This window comes from Thermobia domestica, chromosome 13 (assembly GCF_964235325.1).
Source record: "Thermobia domestica chromosome 13, izTheDome1.hap1.1, whole genome shotgun sequence".
In the NCBI taxonomy this organism is placed as follows: Eukaryota; Metazoa; Arthropoda; class Insecta; order Zygentoma; family Lepismatidae; genus Thermobia; species Thermobia domestica.
The window spans coordinates 117,995,771-118,015,978 of NC_137466.1; the positions used below are offsets into that span (position 1 = coordinate 117,995,771).

At 36.4% G+C, this 20,208-nt stretch overlaps 1 long non-coding RNA gene across 1 annotated transcript in view; it reads right to left on the reverse strand.

Moving 5' to 3' along the window:
* Window positions 1-20,208, reverse strand: part of LOC145669273 (uncharacterized) — a 197,361-nt gene that overhangs the window by 6,348 nt on the left and 170,805 nt on the right. The window contains exon 3 of the long non-coding RNA XR_014128179.1: window positions 11,815-11,859. This is a non-coding gene — a long non-coding RNA (uncharacterized LOC145669273). The remainder of the gene's footprint in view (window positions 1-11,814; window positions 11,860-20,208) is intronic.

The window sequence follows — 20,208 nt, forward strand, 5'->3', positions numbered from 1 at the left end:
TTCAGTTACATAGTGAAGATGTGTAAGGATAGAGTGAACATGAGACCTCCAAAGAGCGTCATAAGGATGTGTATGATGTACGAATTCAAACTGGGGTCAAACACCGCTTCAGCGGGGCGGAAAATATGCCAGGCATTTGGTGAAGGTATTGTGACAACGCGTACAGTGCAACGGTGGTTTAACAAGTTTAAGGACGGTGAAAAAACACTCGTAGACGCAATACGTGCCCGAAGACCAACACATGTACAAAATGAAGCTCTTCAGGCAGCAATTGAGGAGTACAATGGCCAGACATGTGAGGAACTGGGTCTACAATTCAGTGTGAGTGGAGGAACCATTCGGCAGCACCTGCGTCAACTTGGGAAACACTACAAGTTGGGTCGTTGGGCCAGACATGTGTTTTTTTGCTGTTTCGTCTGATGGGGTATTGACATGGGATGAGAAGTGGGTCCTGTACGAAGCTCCACGGTGCCGTCATCACTGGTTAGCATCCCATTAATCGGTTCCAAAACAGCCGAAAACAGCACTGCACTAGAAGATCGTCCTGTGTGTTTGGTGGACTGCTCGCGGCAACGTGCATCGGGAACTGCTACCAGCTGATCAGAGCATCAATGCAACTTTGTACTGTCAGCAGTTGAGCCGTATTCAAGAAAAACTCAAACCACTGAAGCCACCACTTCTGAATCGCGAAGGGGTCCTCCTATTACAGAACAACGTTAAGCCCCATGTAGCTAGGATGACTCGGGACACCATTGTACGTCTTGGATTGGAAACACTATTGCATCCACCATAGTTTCCGGACCTGCATTGCCCGATTATCACCTGTTCAATTCCTTGGAGAATCATTTTAGAGGCCGCCTGTTCATATCCCTAGTAGAGGTGCAAAATGTACTTGATACCTTCTTCGCTTCACGGCCCAACAAGTTCTACTGCGATGAAATCCATGGCCTTCCAGAACGTTGGTAAAAGGTCGTCGATGCTGATGGAGACTATTTTTGATCTTCCAGGTTCGTCTTAAGTGACATAAGTAGTAATGGGGTTACTTGGCCTAACTTTGCACTTTGACCCCGACCTTTATGACGTCATAGGTCAAAGGTCAATGACCTTGGCCCGGGGTCAATGACCAAGCGGTACATAGGACCACCCCCTCTAAATTTTGGTAGGGGTACCTTGGCCCACCCCCTAAATTTTGGCAGGGGTACCTAGGACCACCCCCCTTAAATTTTGGAAATTGCCAAATCTAAAAATTTGGTATGGTAGCCTAGGACCATAGTATTTACCCCTATCAGTATTGGGGGTCTATGTTGTTCCCTTTCATGGGTAAAAAATTGCCAAAAATTCAAATTTCGGGGGTTTTTGACCTAATTTATCATCTTTGATGAAGTGTTATTACCCTATATGGTTATATGGGCGTATACAGGGGTCCATTACCTTTCATAAGACATGGGTATATTAATGCACCCCTTGAAAAGTTTGGGAGGGGTACCTTGGCCCACCCCTTAAATTTTGGAAATTGACCAATATAAACATTGGGTATTATAGTACAGGACCCTAATATGTATTATGATAAATTTGGGTGGTCCACCTCATTTCCTTCTAGGGGTACAAAATTGCCAAAAATATAAACGTAAGCAATACGTTATACCACGTATTTGGTTTTTGGTCGATTTTATCCCCTTTGATGAGGTGTTATTATCCTATATAGTTATATGGTCATAAGTAGTAATGGGGTTACTTGGCCTAACTTTGCACTTTGACCCCGACCTTTATGACGTCATAGGTCAAAGGTCAATGACCTTGGCCCGGGGTCAATGACCAAGCGGTACATAGGACCACCCCCTCTAAATTTTGGTAGGGGTACCTTGGCCCACCCCCTAAATTTTGGCAGGGGTACCTAGGACCACCCCCCTTAAATTTTGGAAATTGCCAAATCTAAAAATTTGGTATGGTAGCCTAGGACCATAGTATTTACCCCTATCAGTATTGGGGGTCTATGTTGTTCCCTTTCATGGGTAAAAAATTGCCAAAAATTCAAATTTCGGGGGTTTTTGACCTAATTTATCATCTTTGATGAAGTGTTATTACCCTATATGGTTATATGGGCGTATACAGGGGTCCATTACCTTTCATAAGACATGGGTATATTAATGCACCCCTTGAAAAGTTTGGGAGGGGTACCTTGGCCCACCCCTTAAATTTTGGAAATTGCCCAATTTCAACATTTGGTATTATAGTACTGGACCCTAATATAGATCACTATAAATTTGGGTGGTCCACCTCGTTCCCTTTTAGGGGTACAAAATTGCCAAAATTTTAGTACAACCACGTGTTTGGTATTTGGTACATTTTATCCCCCTTTGATGAGGTCCTATTACCTTATATGGTTATATGGTCATGTATAGGGGTCCATTCCCTTTCGTAAGACATGGGCACATTGGTGCACCCCGGGAGGGGTATCTTGGCACACCCCTTAAATTTTGGAAAATGCTCAATTTAAACATTTGGTATTATAGTACAGGACCTCAATATGTATCATGATAAATTTGGATGGTCCACATCGTTCCCTTTTAGGGGTACAAAATTGCCAAAATATAAACGTAAGAAATACGTTGTACCACGTGTTTGGTTTTTGGTCCATTTTATCCCCTTTGATGAGATCCTGTGATTACAGGGGTCCATTTCCTATCATAAGACATGGTTATATTGTTGCACCCTTCTTAAATTTTGGCAATGGGGGTCCACTAAAATTGTCCAATTTAAGCATAGTACAGGACCTCAATATGTTTCGGTGGTCCTATTGTCAAAATTTTAAGTACAACCACGTGTTCGGTTACTGACTCAATTTATCCTATTTGATAAGGTTATAAGGTATGGACGGGTATCCCCTTTCAATTTGGTAGGACCCTTCGGGTGTAGTACAGTCACGTGATCGATGCTTTGGTTTTGATGCGCGACGAGGTCCCTGGTCAATGTTCTCTAGGAATTAGGTGGAAACATTGCCCAGGGTTCTCGTCTTATATCGCACAGTTCTTTAGGAGAATCTGATAACGTTGTATATGGAATGGACAATAAAAACACATAAATAAGCATAAATTGTATTTTATTCATTTTTCTGGTTTCTTCTTTTTCTTTCTTATTGACAATGTTTGTATATTGAGCTGGGTTTCTTCATTAGACCGCCTCCTCTTCTTGATTGTAATGATTTGTTTTCATGTTTTGCAGCATAGCACCCGTTTGCAAAGCTTCGTATTGTGAATTCTGTAAAAAAGAACGAGGAAAAAGATGATTAGTTTAGAAATAGATGATGATTAAACAAATACACTTTCAATGATAAATATGATAAAATTACCTTGAAGGTATATTGCAGCAGTCTACGATCATTAACCGTGGGTACTGTTGTGAACAAATATTGAATTTCACGCAGAGATTTTCCTTGGGCTTTACAGCACAAATAAAAATAAGCATAATAGCCACATACAGATGAACCAAGACTTTGCATTTGGCTATTATTATATTTATAGTACATACAATGGAGTTTTAAGAATGCAACATGTTGTGGTACATAAGGAGGAAGGCCATAGCTGTCAAAATATTCTCCAACACCGCGATTATCAATATAAATTGCAATCCAATGGCTTCCTAATTTTGTGGATGGATCTGTATTTACAATGATTGCCAGAGGTAGATAAATCCGTGAGGGCAACTCATCGCTTGCAAATACCCCGGTAAAATTATTTCTGAATAATGGACTACCGTTTAAAGCACTAGCTAAATGTAATGTATTCAGCATCGTGAATGGAAATGATACATAGCGTATACGTACCATGTAATTTAAAAGTCCAGGATAATGTTGCGCTGGTGGTCGGTCTCTAGGAGTGAGGAAAACTCCCCATACACAATACAGTTTGCAGGTGCTGCTAATTTCTCTTGGAAATGAACTTCCAATCGGATGGCTCCATGTCGTTGTAAATTCCAATAGTGACAATCTCCAGCAGAAGAATCGGGAGTTAGGTCAAATACAAACAGTGTATATCCATTCTTGTAGTCGGCTTGTATTTCCAGTATTGGTAAAATGATGCCAGTGCCTGAGAACAATGTGTGGTACGATAAAATGTAGAGATTTTCTTCAAAGTTGGGTTGCAATAGTTTTGAAGGTACAGCTTTTCCATCCACGTACATTGTAAAGAAATTAATGTTTAGATGTTGAAATTCAAATGGATTGCTTGTAATAGTTCCACTGGATGCTTCATTCGATGTAAATCCTACAATAATACGATTTGGCAATGTTCCCATTAACAGGTTATCAATAGTTTTGGATTGTATATCCTTCGGGATGGTAAATGATTTCATTTGAACCCTTGTCAGAGGATACTTTGCCGGTGTAGATTGTAAAATTTTATTGTGTGCCAATTTGACACTAGGGCTAATGTTGACTTTTTTCACCTGCAACGATGCATCTAGAATATTGATTTTTGCATTGACACCACTTTCACTGGCCATGAGACAAAAGTTTGGCTTTGTAGGAATAAGTTTCACACGTAATTCCACTCCATGAATTAAAAATTTATCTTGATTAAAAATGTCACAATGAAGATGTCCAATCATATCGAATTTCATACTTTGTTTTGTCAGTTCATAGCGTTGTTGAAATCCTTTGTTCCCACTTGTGGTTGCGTTCATATGACCAGCCGTATCTTGAAACCACATTGCTGTTTGTAAATGTGTATTTTTAGCTCCATCACTATAATTGAGCAGTTTTTCCAGGTACGAACGATATGGATGATTATGTGACGGAAATGAAATTAGTTTATTGTTCAAGTAGATTTGTACTTCACTAAACATAGCATTTAGAAAATCATTGACAGGTGCAATTGCTTTATCCGTTTCGGTGAAGGAGGAACCATCTGGTTTCACAATTTGTGCTTGGATGTATAATAAGGTTTGTGGCAAATCAATATATTCATCACTGCTACCACTCACTACAAATTCTATGGGTGAATTTTCAGCTATTGAACTAATTGGTTTGTAGCCAATAATACGATTGTCCAGAACACTGGTTTGCGTGGGTAATGTTGAAAAAATGTCCAATTCACTTTTTACACATTCACAGGATTAATGATGTAAGAAAGCCATCGTTGAATTAATCAAAAATATCTGGTGACGATGCCAATGATCTCTTCTTCTTCTTATGTGATAATTTACGTCTCTTTGTAGGATTGATGATGTTGTTGATCGTTGGAAGGTCAACCTCAAACTGAGAGCAGTCATCCCATTTTCGTTTATGATATCCACTTCCCAGCATAGTTTTCAACTTATTTTTAGCTTTTTCTTGTAAATTTGATTTTGCCTCTTGCATACGTTGATGAAACGATTCTTCCAGCGGTTGATTCGAGATCACAACATCATTAATCATATTGGCACCTGATTTTAATAATTCTTTTCCCACAGTTTTAGCTCATTGCTTCACAAGTGGTAACACTGAACGAAATAAGCCACCAAGGAAACTTCCAATGCCATGTCCTGCTTGATAGGGACTTCCCACATAGACGTTGCCGATACCGGATAACGCTTGTTTTTGGTAGTATTGCAAATACGGAACAGTCATGACAACGACGACGGAAATGTAGTTTTGTACTCACCGTTCCAAAGGTGAATGGCATACGATGACCTGTGCTATCCCTTATATCGATTTGTATTTGCTCAAAATTCATTTTTTCCACCGGAACATAATGTGCAGGATTAAAGATTTGTACTGCATGACTTCCAAAAGTATGATTCACAGGATCCATGTTGACAATTCGTAACAAGGGTACCATTGTATCTCCAACAATGACAGATTCAATAATGTCACAATAGACGTACATTTGTGATGGTAAGCCTAATCGTACATCTGGTGTATATTGTCCCTTTTCCATATCTTAAATCACTTTTTGGTTCAAATCCAAGCATTAAACTAACACTTGGTGAGATTTGTACAGAAGTATGGATTTCCTTTTTGGGATGTCTTATGAGGCATATATTATTAGTTGCGTCATGAGATATAAATAAATTGGTTTCTTTATGATGTATATTAATTGCATGAATAAGATCCCGTATATTGTTATAATAGCGTACAGGGGTCGTTACAACCTTCCACGGTTCTTGATCATTACTACTTGATAATTTGTAATATATTTTATTGTTTTTACTGTTAATGTTCAGCAAAGAATGTGGATAATGAATCTCTACAATTGCCACATCCCATTTCTGGCGAAACTCTACACGTCGTTGTAATTTCGTAATATATGAAGTCAATGTATTTTCTGGAAAATAATGCATGGAACTATTACTGGGAAGTGTAACGTAAAAATCTTGATCAGGTTCCATTCTTCTTCTTCAATGAAGTTTCAGGGATCCACGAATTGAATGAGGAAGGATATCCTTTCCACTGGACGAGATACTCCTTTCTGCGACCTTTTGTTCTTGTACGTAATATTTTATCGATGAGAAACGTCGAAGGGAGCGGTACTGGCTGTAATTCTTCTCTGTAGAAAACACCATCCATGAGTTGATGATTTAAATCCTCTAGTCGATACACTGGTGGGTTTCTTGGTACAATGGCTTTTACTCTGAATATTTCCCAAGTCCAGTTCTCTAGGTAACCCTTGTCAAAGATACGTTTTGTTTTACTTATACGAACAGTATCACCAACAGATAAGTCCGTATCTTGTTTTGAACGTTGTAGCTTTTTGTCGTATAAGTTATGCCACACCTCCAGTAAATTGTCCTGAGAAACGTTTGCAGGTGCCATTTTAATACTGGAATGCCGACTTTCATTGTATGCTTTTACAAGTAAAGGCAATACTTCGATGTAATTGTATGTTTGATATTTGGTAAAGTATTTCCACATACGATGTTTCAATGTCTGATTAAATCTTTCTGCGATGCTGGCTTTAATATCTGGATCCTTTGTTGTAACATGTTGCACGTTGTGTTTCCTGAGAAACTTTTGTACTGTCTTGTTGGTAAATTCAGCTCCTTGATCACTACGTAGCACAATTGGTTTCCTCTCCTGGAAAATCATTTCAAATTCACTATATCCTCGGCACTTTTTGATTTTAGTGGTACAGCCCACCCGTACCGACTAAACACATCAATCACTGTAACAATATAGCGGTAACTGTCATTATAGTTTTGAAGTGATTGTAAATCATTTAAATCACATTCCCATTGATCATTAATATTGTTGACAAGATAAAAATCTCTACGGAAACGACGACGTACAGGACGATGTAACGTGCAGGTAGGTTGTTTGTTTAACCAAAGTTTTATTTTGGCTAGGGGTATAGATTTTCCTGTGGCTTGCCATAATTTCTTTGCAGTAGAAAATGATGCAGGGTGTGCTGGATTGTAATAAATGGATTTCAACTTTTTGTTCATGGTTTGTACGTTGACCATTGTGGAATGATACGTATTCTTTTTGGTCGGACTTCTAAAACATCATCATCTTCTTCTTCTTCTTCTTCTTCTCCGGAAGAAAATAATTCAGGTGCCGGTTTTGGTGGTGCAGATCCTTCAGATGCTCTTGTACTATTATGCTTGACAATATAGTTTAATCTTCGTGGATTACCAATCAATTCTTGAGGTGTGTTTGACGATGCAAGGTAGTTGCAAAACAATTCCCAGCCTTGAGGATTAGAATGTTCCCTCGGTCGAGTCACATCGCACATTAAATCTACAATATTGGATCCATGTAGTTTATTATCGTTAATGTACACTGTTCCTTTATGATCCCACGTAATTGCGTCATCTTGTTTTAAACGACGGAATAGTAGTTCGGCTTTCTTACGATACATTTGTGGTATTGCGGCTAAAATTTCTTGTTTCGTGCTATCGTCAACATTCGGAACGTCACCATCAGGTTTCATTGATGTAATTGTAAGTGGTATTGGTTCTTCTTGTGTACGTATCACATAAAGATATTTCTGTAATATTCTATTGTACTGATTCCATTTTTCTTCTTACTTGGATACGATGTATTCAATATACATTGCATTTCACGATCGAGATTAGATTCTCGATTTTCACTCACACGGGATGATGATGCATGCATTCGTTGAAGCATTTCTGGTGGCACTAAAACCATCTTCTTGCTATGTTCCATGATGTTTATTGTTTAAACAAAATACTGGATAACACACTTCCTACAATAGGTGCAAGTAATGCAGGTAAGAATTCTCCTTGTTGTACAGCTAAATGTTTCTTCTTTTTATCCAATGATTTTGTATTGTCTACGAGATAGCGGAGCGTGTTCTTGTAACGCTTTAATCTTGACTTCTGCGCACTTGTCAGTGGAACATTGCCTTTTAAGACATTATAACAACATTCACAAATACTATGAATTAATGAAGCGTCTGCATTGGCAATAATAGCTTTACGCAATCTTGGTTTAGCTTTGTGCAGAGCACGTAGCAGATCAGCGTGTTTCACTGTAGGCGACATCGTGACAGACTAAGTCATTCTTTTCACATGCACAATAATTTAAACATGATTTGTTGGTACGTAAACATAATGATGCAAATCGTCGGGAAAAATATTTGTACGAAATCGCATTTCATCGGGTGTATCTTGTTTAAGATCCATCAGTAAATAACCATGTGGATTTCTTGTTGCGTCTGCATAACTTTCTTGTAGAAACAGTGGATGCTCAGGCATGATTTGATAACTCATATGCTTGATTTGTGACTTGTCACGTGGATTTTTAAACAACACCAAATACGAACAATTTAAACTCATATTTCTATTTACTTTACTTTGATGAAATACATTTTGTGTTATAAAAATCACACTAATAGTTCGATGATGTGATCCTTTCGTGAACATATCAATAATATCACTATTCACTTCTCGCATATGGTCATCAATAATAATCAAATGTGGTCCATCTTGAGGCTGAAAATCTTTCATTCGTGGAAGTCCTTCGTGAAATTCTACTGGAACCGGCATTGTTGCATACACGTCTTGCCATTCTGCATAATACCAATATATCTTACGAAATTTTGCATTGATCATGGTTGGGAGATGTGACAGTAATCGCTTCACAAAATACGTTTTTCCACACCCACTAGGCCCTGCGAGAATACAGGTAAATGGATGTTTCCACTGTGTATCCATGATGAACACTAACACCTTGTTTCAAACATGATGCGTATTTAAAGCGAATACATTTTTTTTTGTTTTAGTTTGTAAATTCTTGCACTCAATGGTGTGAAAAGGAAAAAAACAGTTCATCTGTTTATCGAGTAGTTGAAAAACCGTTTATTTGTTAATCGAATAGTTGAAAACCGTTTATTTGATAACCGAATAGTTAAAAACCGGATAAAGTTTAACGGTTAACCGTGAAAGCTGATCACTGTTTGATTTAAATTCTATTTGAAAAATTTTTCGTTTCAAATTTGTTTTGAAATTTTTGTTTCAAAAATTTTGTTTGAAAATTTTTTGTTTCAAATTTTGTGTTTGAAATTTTTGTTTGTAAATTTATTGTTTCAAAATTTTTTGTTTGAAAATTTTTCGTTTCAAATTTTTTGTTGAAAATTTTTCGTTTCAAAATTTTCGTTTCAAATTTTTTCGTTTCAAAATTTTCCGTTTCAAATTTCTGTTTTGAAAAATTTTTAGTTTCAAGATTTTTGTTTAAAAGTTTTCGTTTCAATTTTTGTTTTGATTTTTTTTAGTTTGAAAAGTTGAAAAAAAAGGTTTAAATGCCAAGAATCTTGTTCAAAGTTTCCACCTAATTCCTAGAGAACATTGACCAGGGACCTCGTCGCGCATCAAAACCAAATCATCGATCACGTAACTGTACTACACCTGAAGGGTCCTACCAAATTGAAAGGGGATACCCGTCCATACCTTATAACCTTATCAAATAGGATAAATTGAGTCAGTAACCGAACACGTGGTTGTACTTAAAATTTTGACAATAGGACCACCGAAACATATTGAGGTCCTGTACTATGCTTAAATTGGACAATTTCAGTGGACCCCCATTGCCAAAATTTAAGAAGGGTGCAACAATATACCCATGTCTTATGATAGGAAATGGACCCCTGTAATCATAGGATCTCATCAAAGGGGATAAAATGGACCAAAAACCAAACACGTGGTACAACGTATTTCTTACGTTTATATTTTGGCAATTTTGTACCCCTAAAAGGGAACGAGTGGACCATCCAAATTTATCATGATACATATTGAGGTCCTGTACTATAATACCAAATGTTTAAATTGAGCATTTTCCAAAATTTAAGGGGTGGGCCAAGGTACCCCTCCCGGGGTGCACCAATGTGCCCATGTCTTACGAAAGGGAATGGACCCCTATGCATGACCATATAACCATATAAGGTAATAGGACCTCATCAAAGGGGGATAAAATGTACCAAATACCAAACACGTGGTTGTACTAAAATTTTGGCAATTTTGTACCCCTAAAAGGGAACGAGGTGGACCACCCAAATTTATAGTGACCTATATTAGGGTCCAGTACTATAATACCAAATGTTGAAATTGGGCAATTTCCAAAAATTAAGGGGTGGGCCAAGGTACCCCTCCCAAATTTTTAAGGGGTGCACAAATATACCCATGTCTTATGAAAGGTAATGGACCCCTGTATACGCCCATATAACCATATAGGGTAATAACACCCCATCAAAGGGGATAAATTAGGTCAAAAACCCCCGAAATTAAAATTTTTGGCAAATTTTTACCCATGAAAGGGAACGACATAGACCCCCAATACTGATAGAGGTAAATACTATGGTCCTAGGCTACCATACCAAATTTTTAGATTTGGCAATTTCCAAAATTAAAGGGGGTGGTCCTAGGTACCCCTGCCAAAATTTAGGGGGTGGGCCAAGGTACCCCTGCCAAAATTTAGAGGGGGTGGTCCTATGTACCCCTCGGTCATTGACTCCGGGCCAAGGTCATTGACCTTTGACCTATGACGTCATAAAGGTCGGGGTCAACGTCCAAAGTTAAGCCAAGTAACCCCATTACTACTACATATCGATGTTCGAAGGTGGTGGGTGAAAAAGCGACAGAACTTGCTTGGTTACCTTTATATTTGAGAATAAAATTCTTAGGCAAATGTTGGAACCCAAGAGGGGTGGAAGTTGTGAATAGAAGAAACTATATAATAAGGAACTGTATAATATATACCGTTTGCCTAACATTGGTATGGTCATTAAATCTAGGAGGCTGAGATGAGTAGGTCATGCAGTCAGAATGGAAGAAAGTATAAGCGCTTTCAAGATTTTAACTAGAAGCTCAATCGAAAGCGGGCTGTTAGGAAGACATAGGCGTAGGTAAGAGAACAAGATTAAGATGAATCTCGGGAAACTATGAATACAATATCGAAACTGACCAAGGACAGAAGTCCAGTTGGGTACGGACAGAGGTCAATGAATAGCTTTTGTGAATGAGGCATTGTAGTTCCGGGTTCCATAGATCATGAAGTTAGTTAGTTGTGCTTAAGTGGGTAAATAGTATGAATAAAAATCCAAGAAAATAGTATAAAATGTTAGTATTAGCCAGTTAAACAATAATTGTAGAATATTCTGAAAGTTGCTATTATGCTCATACTTCTACAATTATTTTTTTAAAAGAAGTTCTACATTCTAAAGCTATTAGTGTAACTTGAATGTTAAGTTTATAATGTGTGAATAAGTATTTTTAGATAATATGCAGAATATACTTATTATTTTTACATTTCTTCTTTAACTAACTAGTTTGTCAACGTTGCTAAATGTATTGCCAAAGTGCGAAGGATTACAGAACACCTACCTAGTTTGTTGGATTGAATCAGAACTCAGATAAATATCTCACGCCCTAAAAAAAGAAAAAAAGGTTTGTAAGATATCTCCCACTTTCTCTGTAATTGAAAATTATCACTCAGAGAAATAATTACTTTAAAGCAAAAAGAAAAATTACATCAAATACTATTCAATGTCAAAAAAAAAAGCTAATGGTAAAAGAGGTTGCATGAAATGCATTTGAATTTTCATATCGGCTTATTGGATGGGAGAAAACACGTAGATAATGGGAGTTGGAAAGAAAGAACTAAAACCATAATTTAAAAAGGGCTAATACGATAAGTTGTCATCAGCATAGCTGGAGGTGAATATATCTTGTAACAGCATTACCAAAATGTGAATGGCTAGCTGTCTCACTATCATCAAAAATGAAGTTTGCAGTAAAATAATAATAATAATAATAATAATAATAATAATAATAATAATAATAATAATAATAATAATAATAATAATAATAATAATAATAATAAATGTAGATTACGGAATGAAAGATGAGTACTTTAATATATTGTATTCTATGAATGATTGAATTCTGCGTATTTTAATTCAAGTATTTCACAGGTGCAAAGAAACGATAGTCACTTGAACTCAGGTCAAATATCAAATGATCCAACGGGGGAAGAGTAATTGACATTTTTTCTTCCCTTCAATTATTGTGGCATGCAGTAGATGCATGGTTTTACTTGAAACAACAAGACAGGTAACAACTTGAATAATGATTGTAATCCACGATAAGAATGGGTGAAAAACTATTTTTCTAGTTCTGGTAAAACCTTTAAAATAGTTATTCTTTGACCATTAATTGAAAAATTACTTCTGAGCATGTATTAATATGAAATTGGGTCTTCCTAATAAATAATTTAAAATAGTTAGTAACCAAAGTAACTATCTCTATGATTTCAGTATTTTACCTAAATATTTATATAGCTATTAGGCAATATTTCTGGGAAGTAAATTTAATTCAGTTAACTTAGTTCAAACAGTGTAAATTTATAAATATATCATACGATGTTGGAGGATAACATACGGCGAATACACTCTGGAGTTTTTGCATCATTTGTTCATCACTTTACGTTTTACATTACTAAGATCACGTGCAATATAAATAAAATAATTAAATGAACAATTTCGTCAATCGTTCTGTATATATTTGAAAATGAGGTGATAATTCGCAAAAATAGTTGCAAACAAACGTTCGAAATAGATAAAGTTAAAAACAATTTAAATTTTAGATAGGTAGATTATCAAACATTAGTGAGTTGAACATGAAAACATGCTTGTTTCTCAGCATAAGGACAAAATGTGCACAGTCTCGTAGGTAAGATATTTAAAAAAAAATACCTCTGCGTAATCTAAGAAGATAATCTAATATAAATAAAATAAAGAGTTTGTTTGTGTGTTTGTCTGTCTGTCTGTGTGCGGATTAGGGACCAGACGAGTGGACCGAGACTTACCAAATTTTGGTCAGGGGTACCTTGGCTCAGGCCCCAGATCAAGACGAAGCCTTTTTAAAAAAATCGAACCAGGGGGTCTCAGAGGAGCGTTTACCGGAACCGGCTTGGGAACCAGATAAATTGACCGAGAGTTACCAAATTTTAGTCACGAATACCTGGGGCCAGGCTCCAGACCAGAGTTAAACGTTTTTGTCAAAATTCGAACCAGGGGTGTCTCAGGAGGGTATTTACCGGGACATGTAAAAGTAGTAGAAAATGGCCGATATTAGTGTCGAATTCATAGTTTTCGCGGTCTCTGAAATCAATGGTGAAACTCCGATTGCATTAACTTCCAAATTCACGCTATTCGGCTCCGGGCCGGGAGTCACCGGGGAGGGATACCGAGACATGTAAAAGTAATCAAAAATGGTCGATATTAGTGTCAAATCCATAGTTTTCGCGGTCGCTGAGATCTATGTTGACACTTCCATTAGCGATGACTTGCAAATTTAGTTACAATTGTATGCAGGCCGGGAGTCAGCGGGTATGGTGATACCGAGACATGGAAAAAGTAGCCCAAAATGACCGATATTAGTATAAAATCCATAGTTTTCGTGGTTGCTGAGATCAATGGTGATACTCCCACAGGCGTTGACTTCCAAATACAGCCCCCGTGTGAAGCATGAGTATATTCAACTAGTAGGATCATACAGTTAATATTAACTTACGTATTAAACTCGTATTTCTTGCGGATGAGTACAAAACACGGCTAGGACACGGGATTTCATTTCTGCGATGCTTGTTACTGAGGCAAAATAATCAATATTTTATAATCGCTTTTCACTGACAGCATAAGTACGTACGGAATGCGTTTATAATTTGAGTAATAAAGAGAGCCTCGAAAAAAAAGGGTTGATATCCACTGGAAGAACGTATTTCTTATATAGGATGGATTTTTATGTCAGTTTCGTTGTATGAAATTTAATATTGAATTCCTACCCTATCTCAATCCTACTTCCTTAGGGGATAAAGGAGATCACGGAGAGATTCGAAATGAAGTGCTTAAACAGAGATAGACATCCTGTCAGGATGAAATGGTTGCAGAAAAAAGTTTATAACAGCTTCCAGTCTTGAATCCTCTTCAACATACCTTTTTTTCTCTTTCTTTAACATCCACAACTTATTAGTTTTCTTTTCCGTCTCTCTTCTCAACTCAACGTATTCCTTCGTTTTATTACCAAGACTATCCAATTACATTGTTTATGCTCTCAGGCTCTTCAGGATCTCTGGCTCCTTCAATAGCTTCACCAGACTCATAAACAAACAAAATAAAAAAGGAATGACTACTTTTATACACTGTAAACCTACTTCTTCATTCATCCACTTAAATTTCATCTAACTCCCGCATTATTTCTCTTTTTCCATGTCATGATTTGAATTGATGCTTTGTGTTTTTGTTAAAAAAAAATCACTACACTCATATATAACAATATCATTAAATTCGATACAGGTAAGTATTTTAACATTAATTCTATTTGCTAAATTCTTAAAACATTTGAGATACATGAAATGCATTTAAATGCATGAAATGGCAAAAATACATTTAAAAGATTGGTAATCAATACAAATACATAAATGACTACATATAGAAGTGGACAGGAGTTATATTTCATTGTAAATTTAAAACTTACTGCTTCAAATCCAGTACCGATGTCTCCTGATTGTCTCTTCGACTTCTACAGCAAATGGGTTCAGCCTACTCATAAAGTGAAAAATGAAATGAAATGAAATCTTTGAGTTTTACGTCCCACGTTTATGCCGGTTAGGCTAAAGGAGACGGTACTCATAAAGTGATTAAGTAAAAATCTTTGATATATCACTAGAGATTAAGTGTGACCTAATTCCTTTTCTAGGAATGAAGATTCTTTGAAAAACACACTGTCTATAAGATCCGATGAAAAAGAGGCATAACTCCCATTGAAACTTTAGTAAGGCTCAGAGATACCAAATTCATAATTTATACAAAAAATAATAAGCATTAAGCAGGAATATATAACTAACAAGTAAACCTTACGTTTGGGTGAATCGAGTTGCTGACTGAGACACATATGAGAAAGTAGTACTAAATGTGGTCAGTATTTCAGTGAAGTTGTAGGTGCGAAGCTCCAGGGGTTTAGGAGATACAGCTACCAGAACATCACATGGAAGTACAGAATAGTCTTCATACAGTTAGAGGTAAAAGCTCTATAAGACCTCTTGTAACGACAAAAGGTGAATAACAAATATATGGGTACATATTAGGACTAGGGGGAAGTCATATAGTAAGGGTATACCTGACGGCGGCCATCTTGAAATCCGCCATTTTGAATTAAGGTTAAGTTTTTAAAATAGGAATAGGATCATGTGATACATGATTTAAGGCGTAAATTTAATCAGAAGAACAATGGTGACGTTAATTTTGATTTACGCGCAATTGGTAAAAAGTTACAGGGAAATTAAATATTGTTGCAGCATATGTGTTAGTCCTTTACCCCACCTTGTAAATTTTGTGTTAATGATAATAATTAAATAAAAAGCAGGTGGATAAATATTAGGTCTATGGTAAGAGTTGCCTTGATAGAGGCCATGTTCAAATCCGCCATTTTGAATCAGACAAAAGTTTTAAACAAAACGCATTACATTGACACCTTATTAATAGCAAATTTTACCATAAATCCAACGGTATAACCATTTTTGCTTTATCATTAACCAGCACAAAATAAAATGGATCGCTCCTTACGACTACTGCTTTGACGGAATTGTTAACGATAAATGTGTCAAGTGTAACTCGATTGCCTTTGTCAGGTGTGTTCACTGTGAGCAGAGCATTTGTGCAAGTCATGCACTTCTTTGAACTACATATTGATTGTACTAATTTATTACTTTTCCGGAAGAAAGACCCAAGTTCAATTATGACTAAATTCCACTTTGGTCATTTTTCCTTAAATTAGCAACTTGTTTATGCGATAACAAATGCTGGTTAATGATAAAGCAAAAATGGTTATACCGTTGGATTTATGGTAAAATTTGCTATTAATAAGGTGTCAATGTTATGCGTTTTGTTTAAAACTTTTGTCTGATTCAAAATGGCGGATTTAAACATGGCCGCTATGAAGGCAACTCTTACCATAGACCTAATATTTATCCACCTGCTTTATATTTAATTATTATCATTAACACAAAATTTACAAGGTGGGGTAAAGGACTAACACATATGCTGCAACAATATTTAATTTCCCTGTAACTTTTTACCAATTGCGCGTAAATCAAAATTAACGTCACCATTGTTCTTCTGATTAAATTTACGCCTTAAATCATGTATCACATGATCCTATTCCTATTTTAAAAACTTAACCTTAATTCAAAATGGCGGATTTCAAGATGGCCGCCGTCAGGTATACCCTTACTATATGACTTCCCCCTAGTCCTAATATGTACCCATATATTTGTTATTCACCTTTTGTCGTTACAAGAGGTCTTATAGAGCTTTTACCTCCAACTGTATGAAGACTATTCTGTACTTCCATGTGATGTTCTGGTAGCTGTATCTCCTAAACCCCTGGAGCTTCGCACCTACAACTTCACTGAAATACTGACCACATTTAGTACTACTTTATCATATGTGTCTCAGTCAGCAACTCGATTCACCCAAACGTAAGGTTTACTTGTAAGATACATCATACATGCAATCATTTTCGGGGACGTAGTTGTTCAATAGTAAAAAGTTTACCTCAAGTGCAAAGTGTATCTGGTTTGATCCCAGCCTATGCGAATTTGCGATGGACAAGGTCGTGGTCTTAGGTTCTCTCGAGTTTCTGTCGTCTTTTCCCTGTCGTCGTTCCAAGAACTCTTCCACAATTGTTCACTTTCAATAACCATTTGTCCACCTTAACCATTCAACTACAGAGCATAATCGTAGAACATTCAAATAAAAATTTCATTTAATTTAATTTACATGTAATCATTTCAATCGCCGAACTCAGCAGACGCTGAGTAAGAGTGTGTCCACTTGGACATACATCTAAATTATTCGAAAAAATTCATTACTTTCTTTCATCAAAGTACATACTCAGACAATTCATTTGTTTAGACAATATAAAGTTTCACACAAGCAATTGTTGTGCTACACATCACATATATAAAACAAAATATTGAGTAAGTTAAAAAAAACGTTCTGTATTTGAAATTATACCAGTAATATCAAGAAGAGGTTGAGGTGGTTCAGTAATTAAGCGCACACCTATGGTACAAGGATCATTGGTTCAATCTAAGTTCGTACCAACTGCGCTCTGTGGTGGACAAACACCATGTACATGAGTTTCCATTTCATTTTCCCGTGTCTTCCCACTTTCTTTATTCCGCTATTTTGTTCATTACCATAATCATAATCTCTCTTAGCCTCGGAATATAATCTTAGGATGTTCAACTCAAAAACAAAATGTCAAAGGAAAAAATTAAACAAGAAATGAAAAAGGAAATGAAATATTTCAGTTTAACGTCCCACGAATATGCCCTATAGGTTAAGAGAGACTATGATTAAGGCAAGAGAATGATGATGAAAGAACAGGTGGAATGAAAGAGAGTGAGAGGAAAGGAAGTAAACCGAGAAAACCCATGCACATGATGTTGTCCACCACAAACTTACTTGGCCGGGATCGAACTAGAAACTCCAGGCCCAGTAAGCGCTCTACCACTGAGCCACCATGCCCTTCTATAGTAATAGAAATCAATTACACAACGCCGACAATTAAAATATGAACTGTCCACCTTACTTTTGCACCTGAGCATCCCACTTCCGGAGATGATTCTAAAGGAGGCAAGGGACGGGTGCCTCGGTGGTATCGTCTGTCTCCACCGACATGTTGTTATATATGGTACGTCAAATAATATAAAACTATTGTTTTTGGAAGACAAGAAAAGAAAGCTGCCGCAGCAAAGAAATTATCTTCCCCTTCACTTGCCCCCAAGAATTAGATGTGGGTCATTACTGCCAATTTTCTATGTAAATCATGGTGTTGAGCAATATAGCTATTATACTTATTTCAAAATAGTCTTAAATTCATTCATATCTTTCTCTGTGATAAGTACCACTGGTCCTTCTGTATGTATCACTGGTTGTCATAGACAAAAAAAAATGAAAATGAAAATGAAAATGAAAATTTCTGAACTTTGAATAGTTTGCAAAGAAAAGGAAGCATATAATTTACAGAGATGTCAATTTAATTTTTGTCTGTTTAATTCTAATAAAGAGAGAAATGTCCACGAATACCATTTCCTTACATATATTTGTTCTGCTTTCTCCCCCTCTCTTTCTCTCTCCCTTTGTGTTAGGGTTTTTGGAGTTTGTGTTTGCACACTCCATTAAGTCAGCGAACCAAATAAACGTAACTTAAAGGGAAGTCCTGGAAATATAATTACGCAAGCAACGACGATCTCCGTCTAATCACAGTGTGAAGAATGACACTCAAAGCAAAGGCCGAGGTAGACCACAGCTTCACAAGAACATTCCAAAGGCGTAGAAATTAGATGAGGATATAATGTCGTATGTCGCACAATACCTTAAGGCGTCCTTCGTGGTCATACTCAGCACTTCTGAATAATAGAATTGATCAAAGGAACTTAACATGCATGGAATGTCTGAACTGAAGGTAGAAACACACAAGAACTACAGGCAGCAAAGACAGAATCGTTCAAGTAAACAGTCCATGGTATATCAAGTATGAAGAGGTTGGGGAATGTTAAAAGAAATAAAGGTATGAAAACCTTTTCGTTAATTGCCATATTTCCACATGCATAGGCCGCACTCGTGTGTAATTCACACACTTGTTAATGGCACAGTAAAGTCATGGTACGTTAATGGTGTACTTCCCTTACGATGTTGTGGATCATGAAAGCACAGCAACAGAAATACTTTTAAATAAGACAACTTCGCACTTTTCTCTGAATACGACAGATTTTTATGGATTCTTATAAATAAATACACTTTCCAGTGCATGTATAAAGCCATTGAACACCTTATAAATTATCATTTTAATAAAAATATATTGGTTAGAAATTAGCTACACATGATGAGAAGTTTTTAATTATCTCTAATACGCGAAATGGTTCTCCATTTCCTTTATTCATTTTTTTTTTTTAATTTTAAAAGCGAGATACTTACAAATATATTGGAAACAAGTAAACCACAATTGTTTGTATTGATTTAGTTAGGAAGTATGTATGTTTTAGTGCTTTTCCATTGTCATAAAGTATATTAAGGTGGTAACGAGAAATATTGTTGAAGAAAGCTAATTTATAAAAGAAACATCTACTCCAATTAAAGAAATTTTGTCTGAAAACTACATGAAATGCCCTTTGTTTGAAATGTACAAAAATTCACTTTAAACGGTGCAGCTGTTACGAGTATTCTTTGTGAAAGTTTTAAAACCTTTTTCCTTAGGATAACATTTTCAATCAAAGTATAATGATAATTCCCAGATCAATGCTAGGAATTGCATTTTAAATGGTACAATTGTTTCCTCTCTTTACGGCATTTGACGAATACAAAGTGGAAATTAAATATTATAGAAATTGTTGCCCGTTTTGCTTTGAGTTCATTTTCTCATTCCGCTTAGGAGTGGAATTTTCGAAAACACTGCGGCACGTTTCAACTTGTTTTTAACCCCTTGCATTCTAGGTGTTATTTTCCTATGTGCGTGCTGTAATACCGGTTTCATTCACTTTTAAGAGATTGTCTAGACCTTTATATAGAACATAGTTATTCTGCGCGCGTGAAGAAAACATTCATATTACTCATAAAAACAATTATTTGCAATGTGGAATATTTGGACTGAAGGAAGGGGAATTTCTGATGTTCTGAAGGGATTTTATGCTGTTTCAGGTTGGCAACGCTG